The sequence below is a fragment of the Anolis sagrei genome, chromosome 8 (genome assembly GCF_037176765.1).
Source record: "Anolis sagrei isolate rAnoSag1 chromosome 8, rAnoSag1.mat, whole genome shotgun sequence".
NCBI lineage: Eukaryota > Metazoa > Chordata > Lepidosauria > Squamata > Dactyloidae > Anolis > Anolis sagrei.
The window spans coordinates 17,951,624-17,964,382 of NC_090028.1; positions in this window are offsets into that span (position 1 = coordinate 17,951,624).

Genomic DNA, 12,759 nt, shown 5'->3' on the forward strand with positions numbered 1-12,759 from the left:
TAGTGTGAGGAGTAATTAAGATTCGAAACAATTTTTTCAATTTATTTCGTAATTATTTTGAAATTATTTCGTAATTAATTTGTAATTAATTCGTAATTATTTCGTATTTATTTTCGCATGTCTGGTGCAAGTTTTATAGTTGTTTGTTTTATCACACCAGCAGTCAACAACAGAGGGAGAGGGAAGCTTCAGAAGTTCCTCCTGTCCCATTTGGAGGTTTTTTTTAGCATATTGCGCAATCTCGTCCGCCATTAACAAATCGATTCGTAATTTTACGAAATTTCGTAAATTTCGAAATTTTTTAAAGGAAAATTTCAGAATTATTAAAAAAAACGAAACGCAAGGACCCCCTAAAAACAAAACGAGTTTAGAACCAAATTTTTCTGTGGTTACCCAAGCCTAGTTCATACCCACTTGTGTAATGGATTCAATGGTATCACCTCAAGTTAAATACAAATGCAACAGTTACCAACTAACTGCAATTATATCTAAATTATTCCAAAAGTAATTCATGTGTAAAGACTTTGTAATTCTAGGTGCAAAGAGTACTGCAGGCGCAAACTGCAGCCAGGAAATCAGGAGACACTTACTTCTTGAATGATAGACGTCTTCCATCCTGGATCCATCTCAGTTTCCTGGCCAGATGTTGATCTTCTTGATTGGTGTTAACAAACACAAGGCTTGTGTTGACTTCCTTCTTAACATAAGGAATGTCGCAAACATTTCTGTTATCACTGTCCCAGTTCTTATCAGAGTTTCTCATGAGAAACTTTTATTAGCAGGTTTTACTCACAGTCCAGCAAGCAGGTAGTTAGTTATTGCAGGCCTTAATATTATACTGGTGTCTCCAAAATTATTAGTTCCATCCATATATTCATCTTCCATTCTTCCATTCATTCCCACACATCACATTAAATCCACATTTATCAAATCTGCAATGATATTTTTCGTGACATTATGACCCACATTATGAAGACAGTGCTACGTTTGCCTTCAAATTAATTAAAACAGTCATCTATGGGGATTTCGTAAGAAATTCAATACTTTTGTAAGTTGTAGTGAGTCAACATCTTCACAAGCAAACTCTACTGGGGAGCACAGGCAAACTTGATATATCACATGTTCTCTTCAGCTATCAGGGTTGAGGGAGAGGGGAGAAATGCTCATGGCATTTCCTTGGCAAGCTCGGAGAGAGCTGGAGATCTAGGGTAACAAGCGAGTAACTCAGTAGCTACGAGCAACTAGCTAGGAGTTGGTTTTTTCCATTCTTTAGTTTGTCTCCCTTATGTGTTATGGCCAGGGTGGGCTGCATAACTACCTATATTCGGTGCCACATTGAACTAGCCAACCTCTAGCAACTCCAGCCTTATTGATATCCCTTAAAGGAGAAAAACGATGCAAGAGTCTAAGCTCAGGATCTGTAAAAGCATCTCTTCCACCACACCCCAGCTTCAGTGTCTCTGTTTTGTGGAGGCCGAAGAGGGGGAGCCTTTTCCGGGCTATATGGCCATGTTCAAGCTCTTCAGAGGTAGTGAGGTCTGTTGGAAGTAGGAAAAATGGGTTTATATATCTGTGGAATGATCAGGGTGAGACAAAGGACCCCTGTCTGCTGGGGCTAGCTGTGAATGTTTCAGCTGATCACCTTGATTTGCATTCAATGGCCTGGAAGCGCCTGGGGGGAATCTCTTGTTGAGAGTGATTTTATGTGCCTGTTTGTTTCCCCTCTGTTGTTTTGCTGTTGTACTTTTTGGGGTTTTTTTTAATACTGGTAGCCAGATTTTGTTCATCTTCATGGTTTCCTCAACAAAAGATTCCCCCCAGGCACTTCCAAGCCATTGAATGCTAGTCAAGGTGATCGGCTGAAACAGCTGAAACATTCACAGCTAGCCCCAGCAGACAAGAGTCCTTTGTCTCACCCTGGTCATTCCACAGATATATAAACCCATTTTTCCTACTTCCAACAAACCTCACTACCTCTGAGGATGCTTGCCATAGATGCAGGTGAAACATCAGGAGAAAAATTGCCTCCAGAACATGGCCATATAGCCCGGAAAAACCTACAACAACCCAGTGATCCTGGCCATGAAAGCCTTCGACAATACAACTTCCCCATTGTTCGGAATTGTTCTCGTATGTGGCTTTGCATGCCTGGCGATGCAAAGAGGGATGAGGTGGGCATGGCTAAGAACAGCTCTTCCTGAAGGCCACTGGGGGAGTGGCCCCAGTGGCCTTCAGGAAGAGCTGTTCTTACCCACGGCCACCTCGTCCCTCTTTGCATCGCTGGGCGTGCAAAGCCGCTGATGCAAAGAGGGACCAGGTGGGCATGGCCAAGCACAGCCCTCTTTGAAGTCCTCGTCCCCAGAGACCTCCAAGGAGAGCTGTGCTTGAACAGGCCCACCTCGTCACTCTGCATGGCAGCTAGTGGCAAAAAAACCCTGAATTCACCACCAAGACTCTACCTTTGGAAGACAATTATACTCAGTCACAAGGGTTCAGGATAATGATATGATGAATCCTTCCCAGGACATTTAAAAGGGAAGAAGTAGGTTGTAAAATGGTGCAGAAGAATATTTCCAATTCTTATGAGTTCTTTGGTTCGTTGAACATAATAAACCTCACTTTGATCTGAATCATTTGGATACTAAGGTACATTTTGTTCTCATTTTGCCATATTTGTGTAACTGCGAGGTTTGGGAGATTCATTCTTCTATATAAATAAAAATGTAATGTTCATTTGTGGGATTAACATAACTCAAAAACCACTAGATGGATTTCCGCCAAATTTGGCCACAAGACACCTACTGACACAAGGAGTGACCATCACTCATAAAAATTGATTTTGTCATTTGGGAGTTGTAGTTGCTGGGTTTTATAGTCAGGCAAGATTAGGAATTCACCTAATCTTGCCTGACTAAAAGCTTTGAATTATTTGCTTAACTTTACTGAAGACAAGAGAAGTTTCTGTTTGATTATTCATTAATAAAAGACTTTGTTGTACTTCTCAAACCATCTAAAGACTGTTTGTGGTGGAAACCTCTGAGAACTTCTCTTTAGGCCTCCTGGCTTCCCGTTGGGCAAAGGTTGCACTTCCTGTTTTAAAGACAACTATTTACAGGCCCAGCGCGCCTGGGCCTGTAAATAGTTGTCTTTAAGTTGTCTATAAAGTAATAATACTTTATAGAACATAAAGTATTATTATTATTAATTATTAATTATTATTATTATTATTACATTCCTCCTTTCCCTTACTATGAGATTGGAATCCAAAACCGCTGTGTCTTCTGTTAACCAAGGTGAAGCAAGTCCATCAAATGGCTAAAGCTGGGAGACAATAATGTTAGTCCTCTGGATATGAGCTGGGAATATGCTTCATGGTTGGCCTCCAGACTCATGTACCAGTCATAGTGTAGGCATATCCCATCAATTGCTACACCAATCAATTTCATATTGTCCTTTAGCTCAAACAGCTGAATCTCTTGGGCCATCCCTGAAACCGAGATAAGTAGTTCTTAGGCTTGGGTAACCACGGAAAAATTTGGTTCTAAACTCGTTTTGTTTTTAGGGGGCCCTTGCGTTTCGTTTTTTTTTAATAATTCCGAAATTTTCCTTTTAAAGATTTCGAAATATATGAAATTTCGTAAAATTACAAATCGATTCGTTAATGGCGGACACGATTGCGCAATATGCTAAAAAACCCTCCAAATGGGACAGGGGGAACTTCTGAAGCTTCCCTCTCCCTCTGTTGTTGACTGTTGGTGTGATAAAACAAACGACAACTATAAAACTTGCACCAGACATGCGAAAATAATTACGAAATAATTACGAAATAATTACGAAATAATTACGAAATAAATTGAAAAAATCGTTTCAAATCTAATTTACTCCTCACACTATTCCTGCATGGCTCAATATTAGATCGTAAGCTAATTTAAATACGAATTAATAACGAATTACGAAATTAACGAACGAAACCGCCCAAGCCTAGTAGTTCTTTAAAATATCATTGCAATACAGAAAGAATTCAAAGGCAAGGCACTCACATCTTATCATGGAAAGGAGTGAATGCTTTCTGATTTTTGAAAAATGAAAATTCAGAAAGAGTATGCTTCACTTACCTGGCTCATGTTTTGCTTTTCAAAAATAGTAGTATTTATATTCAGCAAAGGAACCCAGGGAAATGAAGTATGAGGAAATTTGAAAGAAAGGACATAACCTAAGTCAAATGGCTTTGACCTCAGCAATCAACAAAGCCAAATAGATGTGCTTTCCCAAATATTCAATTATTAAGAATTTAGTGTTCAGTCAAACATCATTCTTCACAGCTCTGTCCCAGGTGGCAACTTTCTGACAGTTGCTCATCTGTAACATTTATGTGAAGAGGATAGATAAAGCTGTAAAGCACATATGAAAACTCTTTTTTGACATCAGAAATTCTCTTTTATCCAGTCAAGGCAAAGCACTGCATGTCAATAATCGTGTCACTTAGTAATTGTTCCCTTGGGTGATCTATTATAGTAATGGGACGTTGAGCGGAGTGAAAGAAAATACTATAAAAATTTCTCATAGTTCAGTTGAGAGGCATTGAAAATGCTGTGCTTGCCTCAACGTTTTTCTGGTTTTTTATTGGGGTGACTTCTGCATTTCCCTTTCCTTCATTTTCCCTTAGATTCGGAGAGGAGAAATGTACAGATTAGAGAGATGGGCCAAAACTAACAAAATGAAGTTCAACAGTGACAAATGCAAGATACTCCACTTTGGCAGAAAAAATGAAATGCAGAGATACAGAATGGGGGACGCCTGGCTCGAGAGCAGTACGTGTGAAAAAGATCTTGGAGTCCTCGTGGACAACAAGTTAAACATGAGCCAACAATGTGATGTGGCGGCAAAAAAAGCCAATGGGATTTTGGCCTGCATCAATAGGAGCATAGTGTCAAGATCTAAGGAAGTAATGCTACCCCTCTATTCTACTTTGGTTAGACCACATCTGGAATATTGTGTCCAGTTCTGGGCACCACAATTCAAGAGAGATATTGACAAGCTGGAATGTGTCCAGAGGAGGGCGACTAAAATGATCAAGGGTCTGGAGAACAAGCCCTATGAGGAGTGGCTTGGGGAGCTGGGCATGTTTAGCCTGAAGAAGAGAAGGCTGAGAGGAGATATGATAGCCATGTATAAATATGTGAGAGGAAGCCACAGGGAGGAGGGAGCAAGCTTGTTTTCTGCTTCCTTGGAGACTAGGACGTGGAACAATGGCTTCAAACTCCAAGAGAGGAGATTCCATCTGAACATTAGGAAGAACTTCCTGACTGTGAGAGCCGTTCAGCAGTGGAACTCTCTGCCCCGGAGTGTGGTGGAGGCTCCTTCTTTGGAAGCTTTTAGGCAGAGGCTGGATGGCCATTTGTCAGGGGTGATTTGAATGCAATATTCCTGCTTCTTGGCAGGGGGTTGGACTGGATGGCCCATGAGGTCTCTTCCAACTCTATGATTCTATGATTCTATGATTCTATGATTCTATGATTCTACTCAATATTATTATTATTATTATTATTATTATTATTATTATTGAAGGCTTTCATGGCTGGAATCACTGGGTTGTTGTAGGTTTTTCCGGGCTATATGACCATGTTCTACAGGCAATTTTTCTCCTGACGTTTCGCCTGCATCTATGGCAAGCATCCTCAGAGGACAAGTCTACATAGGGACCACCAAACACAGCATTGCCCAAACACGAATCAAGGAACATGAAAGGCACTGCAGACTACTTCAACCAGAGAAATCAGCCATAGCAGAGCACCTGATGAACCAACCTGGACACAGCATATTTTATTTTTTATTATTTTATTTTGTGCATTTCTACCCCGCCCTTCTCAACCCCCGAGGGGGGACTCAGGGCGGCTTACAAAGACACAATTCGATGCCAGCATAAACATAACAATGGATAAAACATGTAAACAGCAATTATAACAATTAAGACAGTCAGTATATACATCAATAAAATCAATAAAAACAATCTAATGCTCAGCGTTTGCCATCTCAGAGTCCGTAAATTCATTCCACATTGTCAAGTACTATTGATTCTGGTCGTCATTGTCCTTATCTAACCGCCAGATTGCCCGAAAGCCTGGTCCCACAACCATGTTCTTAATTTCCTTCCGAAAGAGAGGAGGGATGTCGATGAACTAATTTCCCCGGGGAGTGAATTCCACAGGTGAGGGGCCACCACCGAGAAGGCCCTGCTCTTGTCCCCATATTATTTGAGAACACAGAAGTGCTGGACCACTCTCACAACCACCATGTCAGACTACACAGAGAAGCCATTGAAATCCACAAGCATGTGGACAATTTCAACAGAAAGGAAGAAACCATGAAAATGAACAAAATCTGGCTACCAGTATTAAAAAACTCTAAAATTGCAACAGCACAACAACAGAGGGGAAACAATCAGGCACATCAAATCACTCTCAACAAAAGATTCCTCCCAGGCACTTCCAAGCCATTAAATGCTAATCAAGGTGGTCAGTTGAAACATTCACACCTAGCTCCAGTAGACAAAAGTCCTTTGTCTCACCCTGGTCATTCCACAGATATATAAACCCATTTTCCTACTTCCAACAGACCTCACTACTTCTGAGGATGCTTGCCATAGATGCAGGCAAAACATCAGGAGAAAAATTGCCTCTAGAACATGGCCATACAGCCCGGAAAAACCTACAACAACCCATTATTATTATTAATTTGAAACACAACAAGATGAGTCCACAGCAGACAAGATCACTCTGCTGACTGTTGTATTGGATCACGCGTCGGACACTTCCCAAGTCTAGGACTGTGTGATGTATTGGTGTATAAGGCATGCAGATCCCAGTAAGCTGGCCTTCTGCAGCTGGCAGATGGTAATTTTGTCAGCCCTGATTGTGTTTAAGTGCAGGCCAAGGTCTTTAGGCACTGCACCCAGTGTGCCGATCACCACTGGGACCTCCTTGACTGGCTTGTGCCAGAGTCTTTGCAGTTCGATCTTTAAATTCTCATATCATGTCAGCTTTTCCAGTTGTTTCTCTTCAATCCTGCTGTCACCTGGAATTGCAATATCGACAATCCATACTTTGTTTTTTAACACGATTAAAGGAGGTCAGGAGTATTGCGCTCCAGAACTCTGTCTGTCTGAACTCAAAAGTCCAAGAGGAGTTTGACGTTTTCATTTTCTGTAACTTTTTCTGACTTGTGATCCCACCAGCAGGCAGATGGTGTTTGTGGCACAGGTTCCAATGAATCAACTGAGCAACGGTGTTGTGCCTCTGCTTGTAGTCTGTCTGTGCAACCTTCTTACAGCAGCTGAGGATGTGGTCTATTGTTTCGTCTGCTTCCTTGCAGAGTCTATATTTGGGATCTGTCAGATTATTATTATTATTATTATTATTATTATTATTAATAATAATAATAATAATAATAATAATATATTGAACAGGCTGGGTGGATGGCCCTCTGTTAGGAATGCTTTGATTGTTCTCTTCCTGCATGGCAGAATTGGGTAGGACTCGATGGCCTCTGGGTTCCTCCTCCTACAATTATTATTATTATTATTATTATTATTATTACCGCAAATGCTGAATGGATGGCCATCTGTTGGGGGTACTTTGATTGTGTTTTTCCTGCATGGCAGAATGGGGTAGGACTCAGTGGCTTCTGGTGTTCCCATTAGTGCAAATGGACAGATTAACTAGATAAAGTATTAACTAATATTGGGTTAATACTATAGAAGCAATTTGCTAACCTACCACTTAATAATGAGAATTTATTTATTTTTATTGGGGAAGTGGAGAAAGGGGGAAAATGAGGAAGATAAAAGAAGAAATGAGGAAGAAGACAGAAATAGCTCCATTGTCATCCTTGAAAGTTAATAAGAGTCCAACCAAACTGAGCATAAAAAAGCTTTTAAAATTAAAAACAAAGCAAACTATGTTATCTACATCTTATTTAAGATATTCCTTACTAGTCGGACATACCAAATGTTATTAATATGATGCTTACACACACGTATTCTTATGTATAATTTGGATAGTTTCTTTCTTTTTGAATTAATTTCTCTGGGAAAAACTATTAAAAGAGGATTGAGTCTGACAAATGGGCTATAATATTGTCAGTTTCACCACTGTCACTCTGTTCATAGAATCATTAAAATGCACTAGCGTTAAAGGGCATGCTTGGCCTTTTGATGGTCATGAAATACAAGATATGCTAATCAAGGTGGCCAATTGAAACATTCACACCTACCTGAAACAGACAAGAGTTATTTCTCCCAGTGTGCTGGTACGGCTGTACCAAAAGCTCCAACTTCCTTTTCTTTCTTTGAGTGTTTGCATGTATTCCAAAGTTCTATGCATTTTGCAATAAGGTGGCTTCTCTTGGTTTGCAGTTATAGGGCCAATGACCCATCAATCATTATTAAGTTTTGGTTCCGCCCCTTTCCCCAGTTCTCTGGAAGGAGAGGGAACCATTTTATGTCAGTCTTGCATTGGAAAGCTTAGCTACAGGACATGGATTAGTTTCCGATGGCACAGTGGGTTAAACCCCTGTGCCGGCCGGACTGAAGACCGACAGGTCGCAGGTTCGAATCCGGGAAGAGGCGGATAAGCTCCCTCTATTAGCTCCAGCTCCTCATGCGGGGACATGAGAGAAGCCTCCCACAAGGATGATAAAAACATCAAATCATCCGGGCGTCCCCTGGGCAACGTCCTTGCAGACGGCCAATTCTCTCACACCAGGAGTCACTCCTGACACAACAACAACAAAAAAAAAGCTTCTTCTGTAGAGAAACTTCGTTTCCCACAGCATCCAGGGGAAACAGCATCCGGGGGAAATTCCGGGGGGAAACAGTTCCAAAGGACTCCAGCCGGAGAATCTACAAAACCTTGACTGGTAGTTCTACTCAGGACCCAAGAAGCAGTTTGGAGCCGGGAGTAGAGCCCACACCAGCTAAGTTTAGAAAGTAGATCGCCCAAGGAAGGGTTAAAATGGGTTTTCCTCTTAAAGAAAAGAAATAGTTCACAAAGCCAGTTGCCTGTCCCTTGTGGACAAGATTAAGAAAGCCACCAGTTGATTCAAAGCCTTGAAGCATTTGTTTAATTTGTTGAAGACTTAAGCAATAATAAAGGACTTTGTTAAACCTTTCAAGCTTCTAAAGACTCTGTATAGGAAAATCCTTAGGGCCTTTCATCCGAGGCACCCTAGCTTCCCACTGGGCACAAAGAGCACGTCCTATTCAAAAGCCAACTGCTATAGGCCCAGCGTGTGACAGCACACCCACTCTGGATATTTCACAGATATATAAACTCCATTTTCCAAGTTTCCAACATATCTCACAACCTTTGAGGATGCCTGCTATAGATGCAGGCGAAACATCAGGAGAGAATGCTTCTGGAATATGGCCATACAGCCAGAAAAACTTAACAAACCCAATACAAGATATGGTTCAGGTCTAGCTTTGACAATTCAGACAGCCAAGTTTGGATCCTGGCTGAGCCTGAAGTCTCTCAATTGGATTTGCATCCAAGTCCACATCTTTATGAAATATATATTGCATAAGAGTTGGATAATCTGGCACTGTGTCATCTCTTTACCACTTTGTTCTGGACTTTCTGGCACAGCTTTCTTCATACATAATACATTGTCATGTTTTTGAGCAACACTCCAAAAAGTTGTATCATCAAATTTATGAACACATTCTCTCAAAGCTATTCACACTTCCAGTTAATTAACTTAGAGCCCTTAAACATGCATAGTCGATTCCATTAAGAGTAGTAACACATACATTTTTCCCATTCACTTTTTAGTCTTCTGCTATGTAATTTGTTTGGTGCTTCTGCTTTAATTTTGTTTATGCATCCTCCAGCAATGCACTTAATATTTTAAAGTGCCTCACAATAACCTGTATGACACTGCATAATATCTATAAATAACCGGCATACAGTAAGTCTTCCTGCAATGTAGATTTTCACAAACATTTACAGATAATGCCACAAAAGCTTTTGCAATATTACTTGGGGCAAATACTAAATTGGTCCCTGTTTGTTGCACCACAGGATGCAAGGGCAACTATCAATGTAAGGGCACTTTAAAAGAAACATTTAAGTTCTTGTGGGTTTTTTCGGGCTATAGGGCCATGTTCTAGAGGCATTTCTCCTGACGTTTCGCCTGCACCTATGGCAAGCATCCTCAGAGGTAGTGAGGTCTGTTGGAACTAGGAAAATGGGTTTATATATCTGTGGAATGACTGGGGTGGGGCAAAGAGCTCTCTGCTGAAGCTAGGTGTGAATGTTTCAGCTGACCACCTTCATTAGCATTTGAAGGTCTGGCTGAGCCTGGGAAAATCTTTTGTTGAGAGGTGTTAAGATGTGCCTGGTTGTTTCCTCTCTGCTGTTTTGCTGTTGTAATTTTAGAGTTTTTTAATACTGGTAGCCAGATTTTGTTCATTTTCATGGTCTCTTCCTTTCTGTTGAAATTGTCCACATGCTTGTGGATTTCAATGGCTTCTCTGTGTAGTCTGACATGGTGGTTGTGAGAGTGGTCCAGTATTTCTGTGTACTCAAATAATATGCTGTGTCCAGGCTGGTTCATCAGGTGTTCTGCTATGGCTGACTTCTCTGGTTGAAGTAGTCTGCAGTGCCTTTCATGTTCCTTGATTCGTGTTTGGGCAATGCTGCTGAGTTTGGTGGTCCCTATGTAGACTTGTCCACAGCTGCATGGTATACGGTAGACTCCTGCAGAGGTGAGAGGATCCCTCTTGTCCTTTGCTGAATGTAGCATTTGTTGGATTTTCTTGGTGGGTTTGTAGATTGTCTGTATGTTGTGTTTCCTCATCAGCTTCCCTATGCGGTCAGTGGTTCCCTTGATGTATGGCAGGAACACTTTTCCTCTGGGTGGATCTTTGTCTTGACTCTCGTGGCTTGTTCTTGGTCTTGCAGCTCTTCTGATGTCTGAGGTGGAGTCTCCATTGGCCTGTAGAGCCCATTGAAGTGGTTCAGTTCATCTTGGAGGAGGTGGGGTTCGCAGATTCTTTTTGCACGGTCTGCCAAGGCTTTAATGGTGCTTCTTTTTTGACTTGGGTGATGGTTGGAGTTTTTATGTAGATATTAGGGCTGGGCAACCACGGAAAAATTTGTTTCTAAAATCAATTCGTTTTTTGGGGGTTTTTGCGTTTCGATTTTTAAAAGAATTCTGAAATTTTTGTTTTAAAATGTTCAATATTTATGAAATTTCGTAAATTACAAAACAATACGAAACAATTATGAAACAATTATGAAACAATTACGAATCATTTTGTTAATGGCGGATGCGACCGCGCAATATGCTAAAAAACCTCCAAATGGGACAGGGGGAACTTCTGAAGCTTCCCTCTCCCTCTGTTGTTGACTGTTGGTGTGATATTTATATTTTTTTTTCACTGATTAAACAAACAACAACTATAAAACTTGCCCCAGACATGTGGAAATAATAACGAAACGATTTCAAAACGATAACGAAACAAATACAAAACGAATTTGAAACAATTACGAAATGAATTTAAAAATTCGTTTCGTTTTTTAGTTGCTCCTGAATGGTTCGTTATCGCTTCGTTATAAAAAAATAACGAATTTTTAACGAATTACGAAATTACGAAACGAAACCGCCCAGCCCTAATATATCTATCTCTGTGTGTGGGTTTTCTGTAAACAGTGTGACCCAATTGTTGATCTGGTTTGCGGATAACTAGGACATCTAGAAAAGGCAGTCTTCCTTCATTTTCTTTTTCCATTGTGAATTGGATTTTTGGGTGGATGCTGTTAAGATGGTCCAGGAACCTATTGAGTTCTTCTTCTCCATGGCTCCAAATGGTGAAGGTGTCATCCACATATCTAAACCATATTGTGGGCTTTTTTGTTGCTGTTTCCAGGGCTTGTTTTTCAAAGTGTTCCATGTAGAAGTTAGCTATGACCGGGCTGAGAGGGCTCCCCATAGCTACATCTGACTTTGGGGTGCATCTAAATTGTAGAATTAATTATGGCTCAATCCCATGGAATCATGGGAGCTGTGGTTTGGGAAAGCACTAGCACTCTGGCCAAGAAAGCTAAGGACCTTGTTAAACTACAACTTCCATGATTCCATAGCATTGAGCCGTGAGAGCCAAACTGTATTATTCTGGGCACCACAATTGAAGAGAGATATTGAGAAGCTGGAATGTGTCCAGAGGAGGGTGACTAAAATGATCAAGGACCTGGAGAACAAGCCCTATGAAGAGCGGCTTAAAGAGCTGGGCATGTTTAGCGTGAAGAAGAGAAGGCTGAGATGAGATATGATACCCATGTATAAATACGTGAGAGGAAGCCACAGGGAGGAGGGAGCAAGCTTGTTTTCTGCTCCCCTGGAGACTAGGACTTGGAACAATGGCTTCAAACTACAGGAAAGGAGATTCCATCTGAACATGAGGAAGAACTTCCTGACTGTGAGAGCCATTCAGCAGTGGAACGGAGGCTCCTTCTTTGGAAGTTTTTAAACAGAGGCTGGATCTGGCCATCTGTCAGGGGTGCTTCGAATGCAATATTCCTGCTTCTTGGCAGGGGGTTGGACAGGATGGCCCATGAGGTCTCTTCCAACTCTATGATTCTATGATTCTACAGCATAGATGTGCCCCAAGAGAAATATGCAGTAACATTATAAATACACTTGTATAGTATGAAAACAATATTCAATGTGAGAAAGGGTATAATTTTTTCCACTATATCA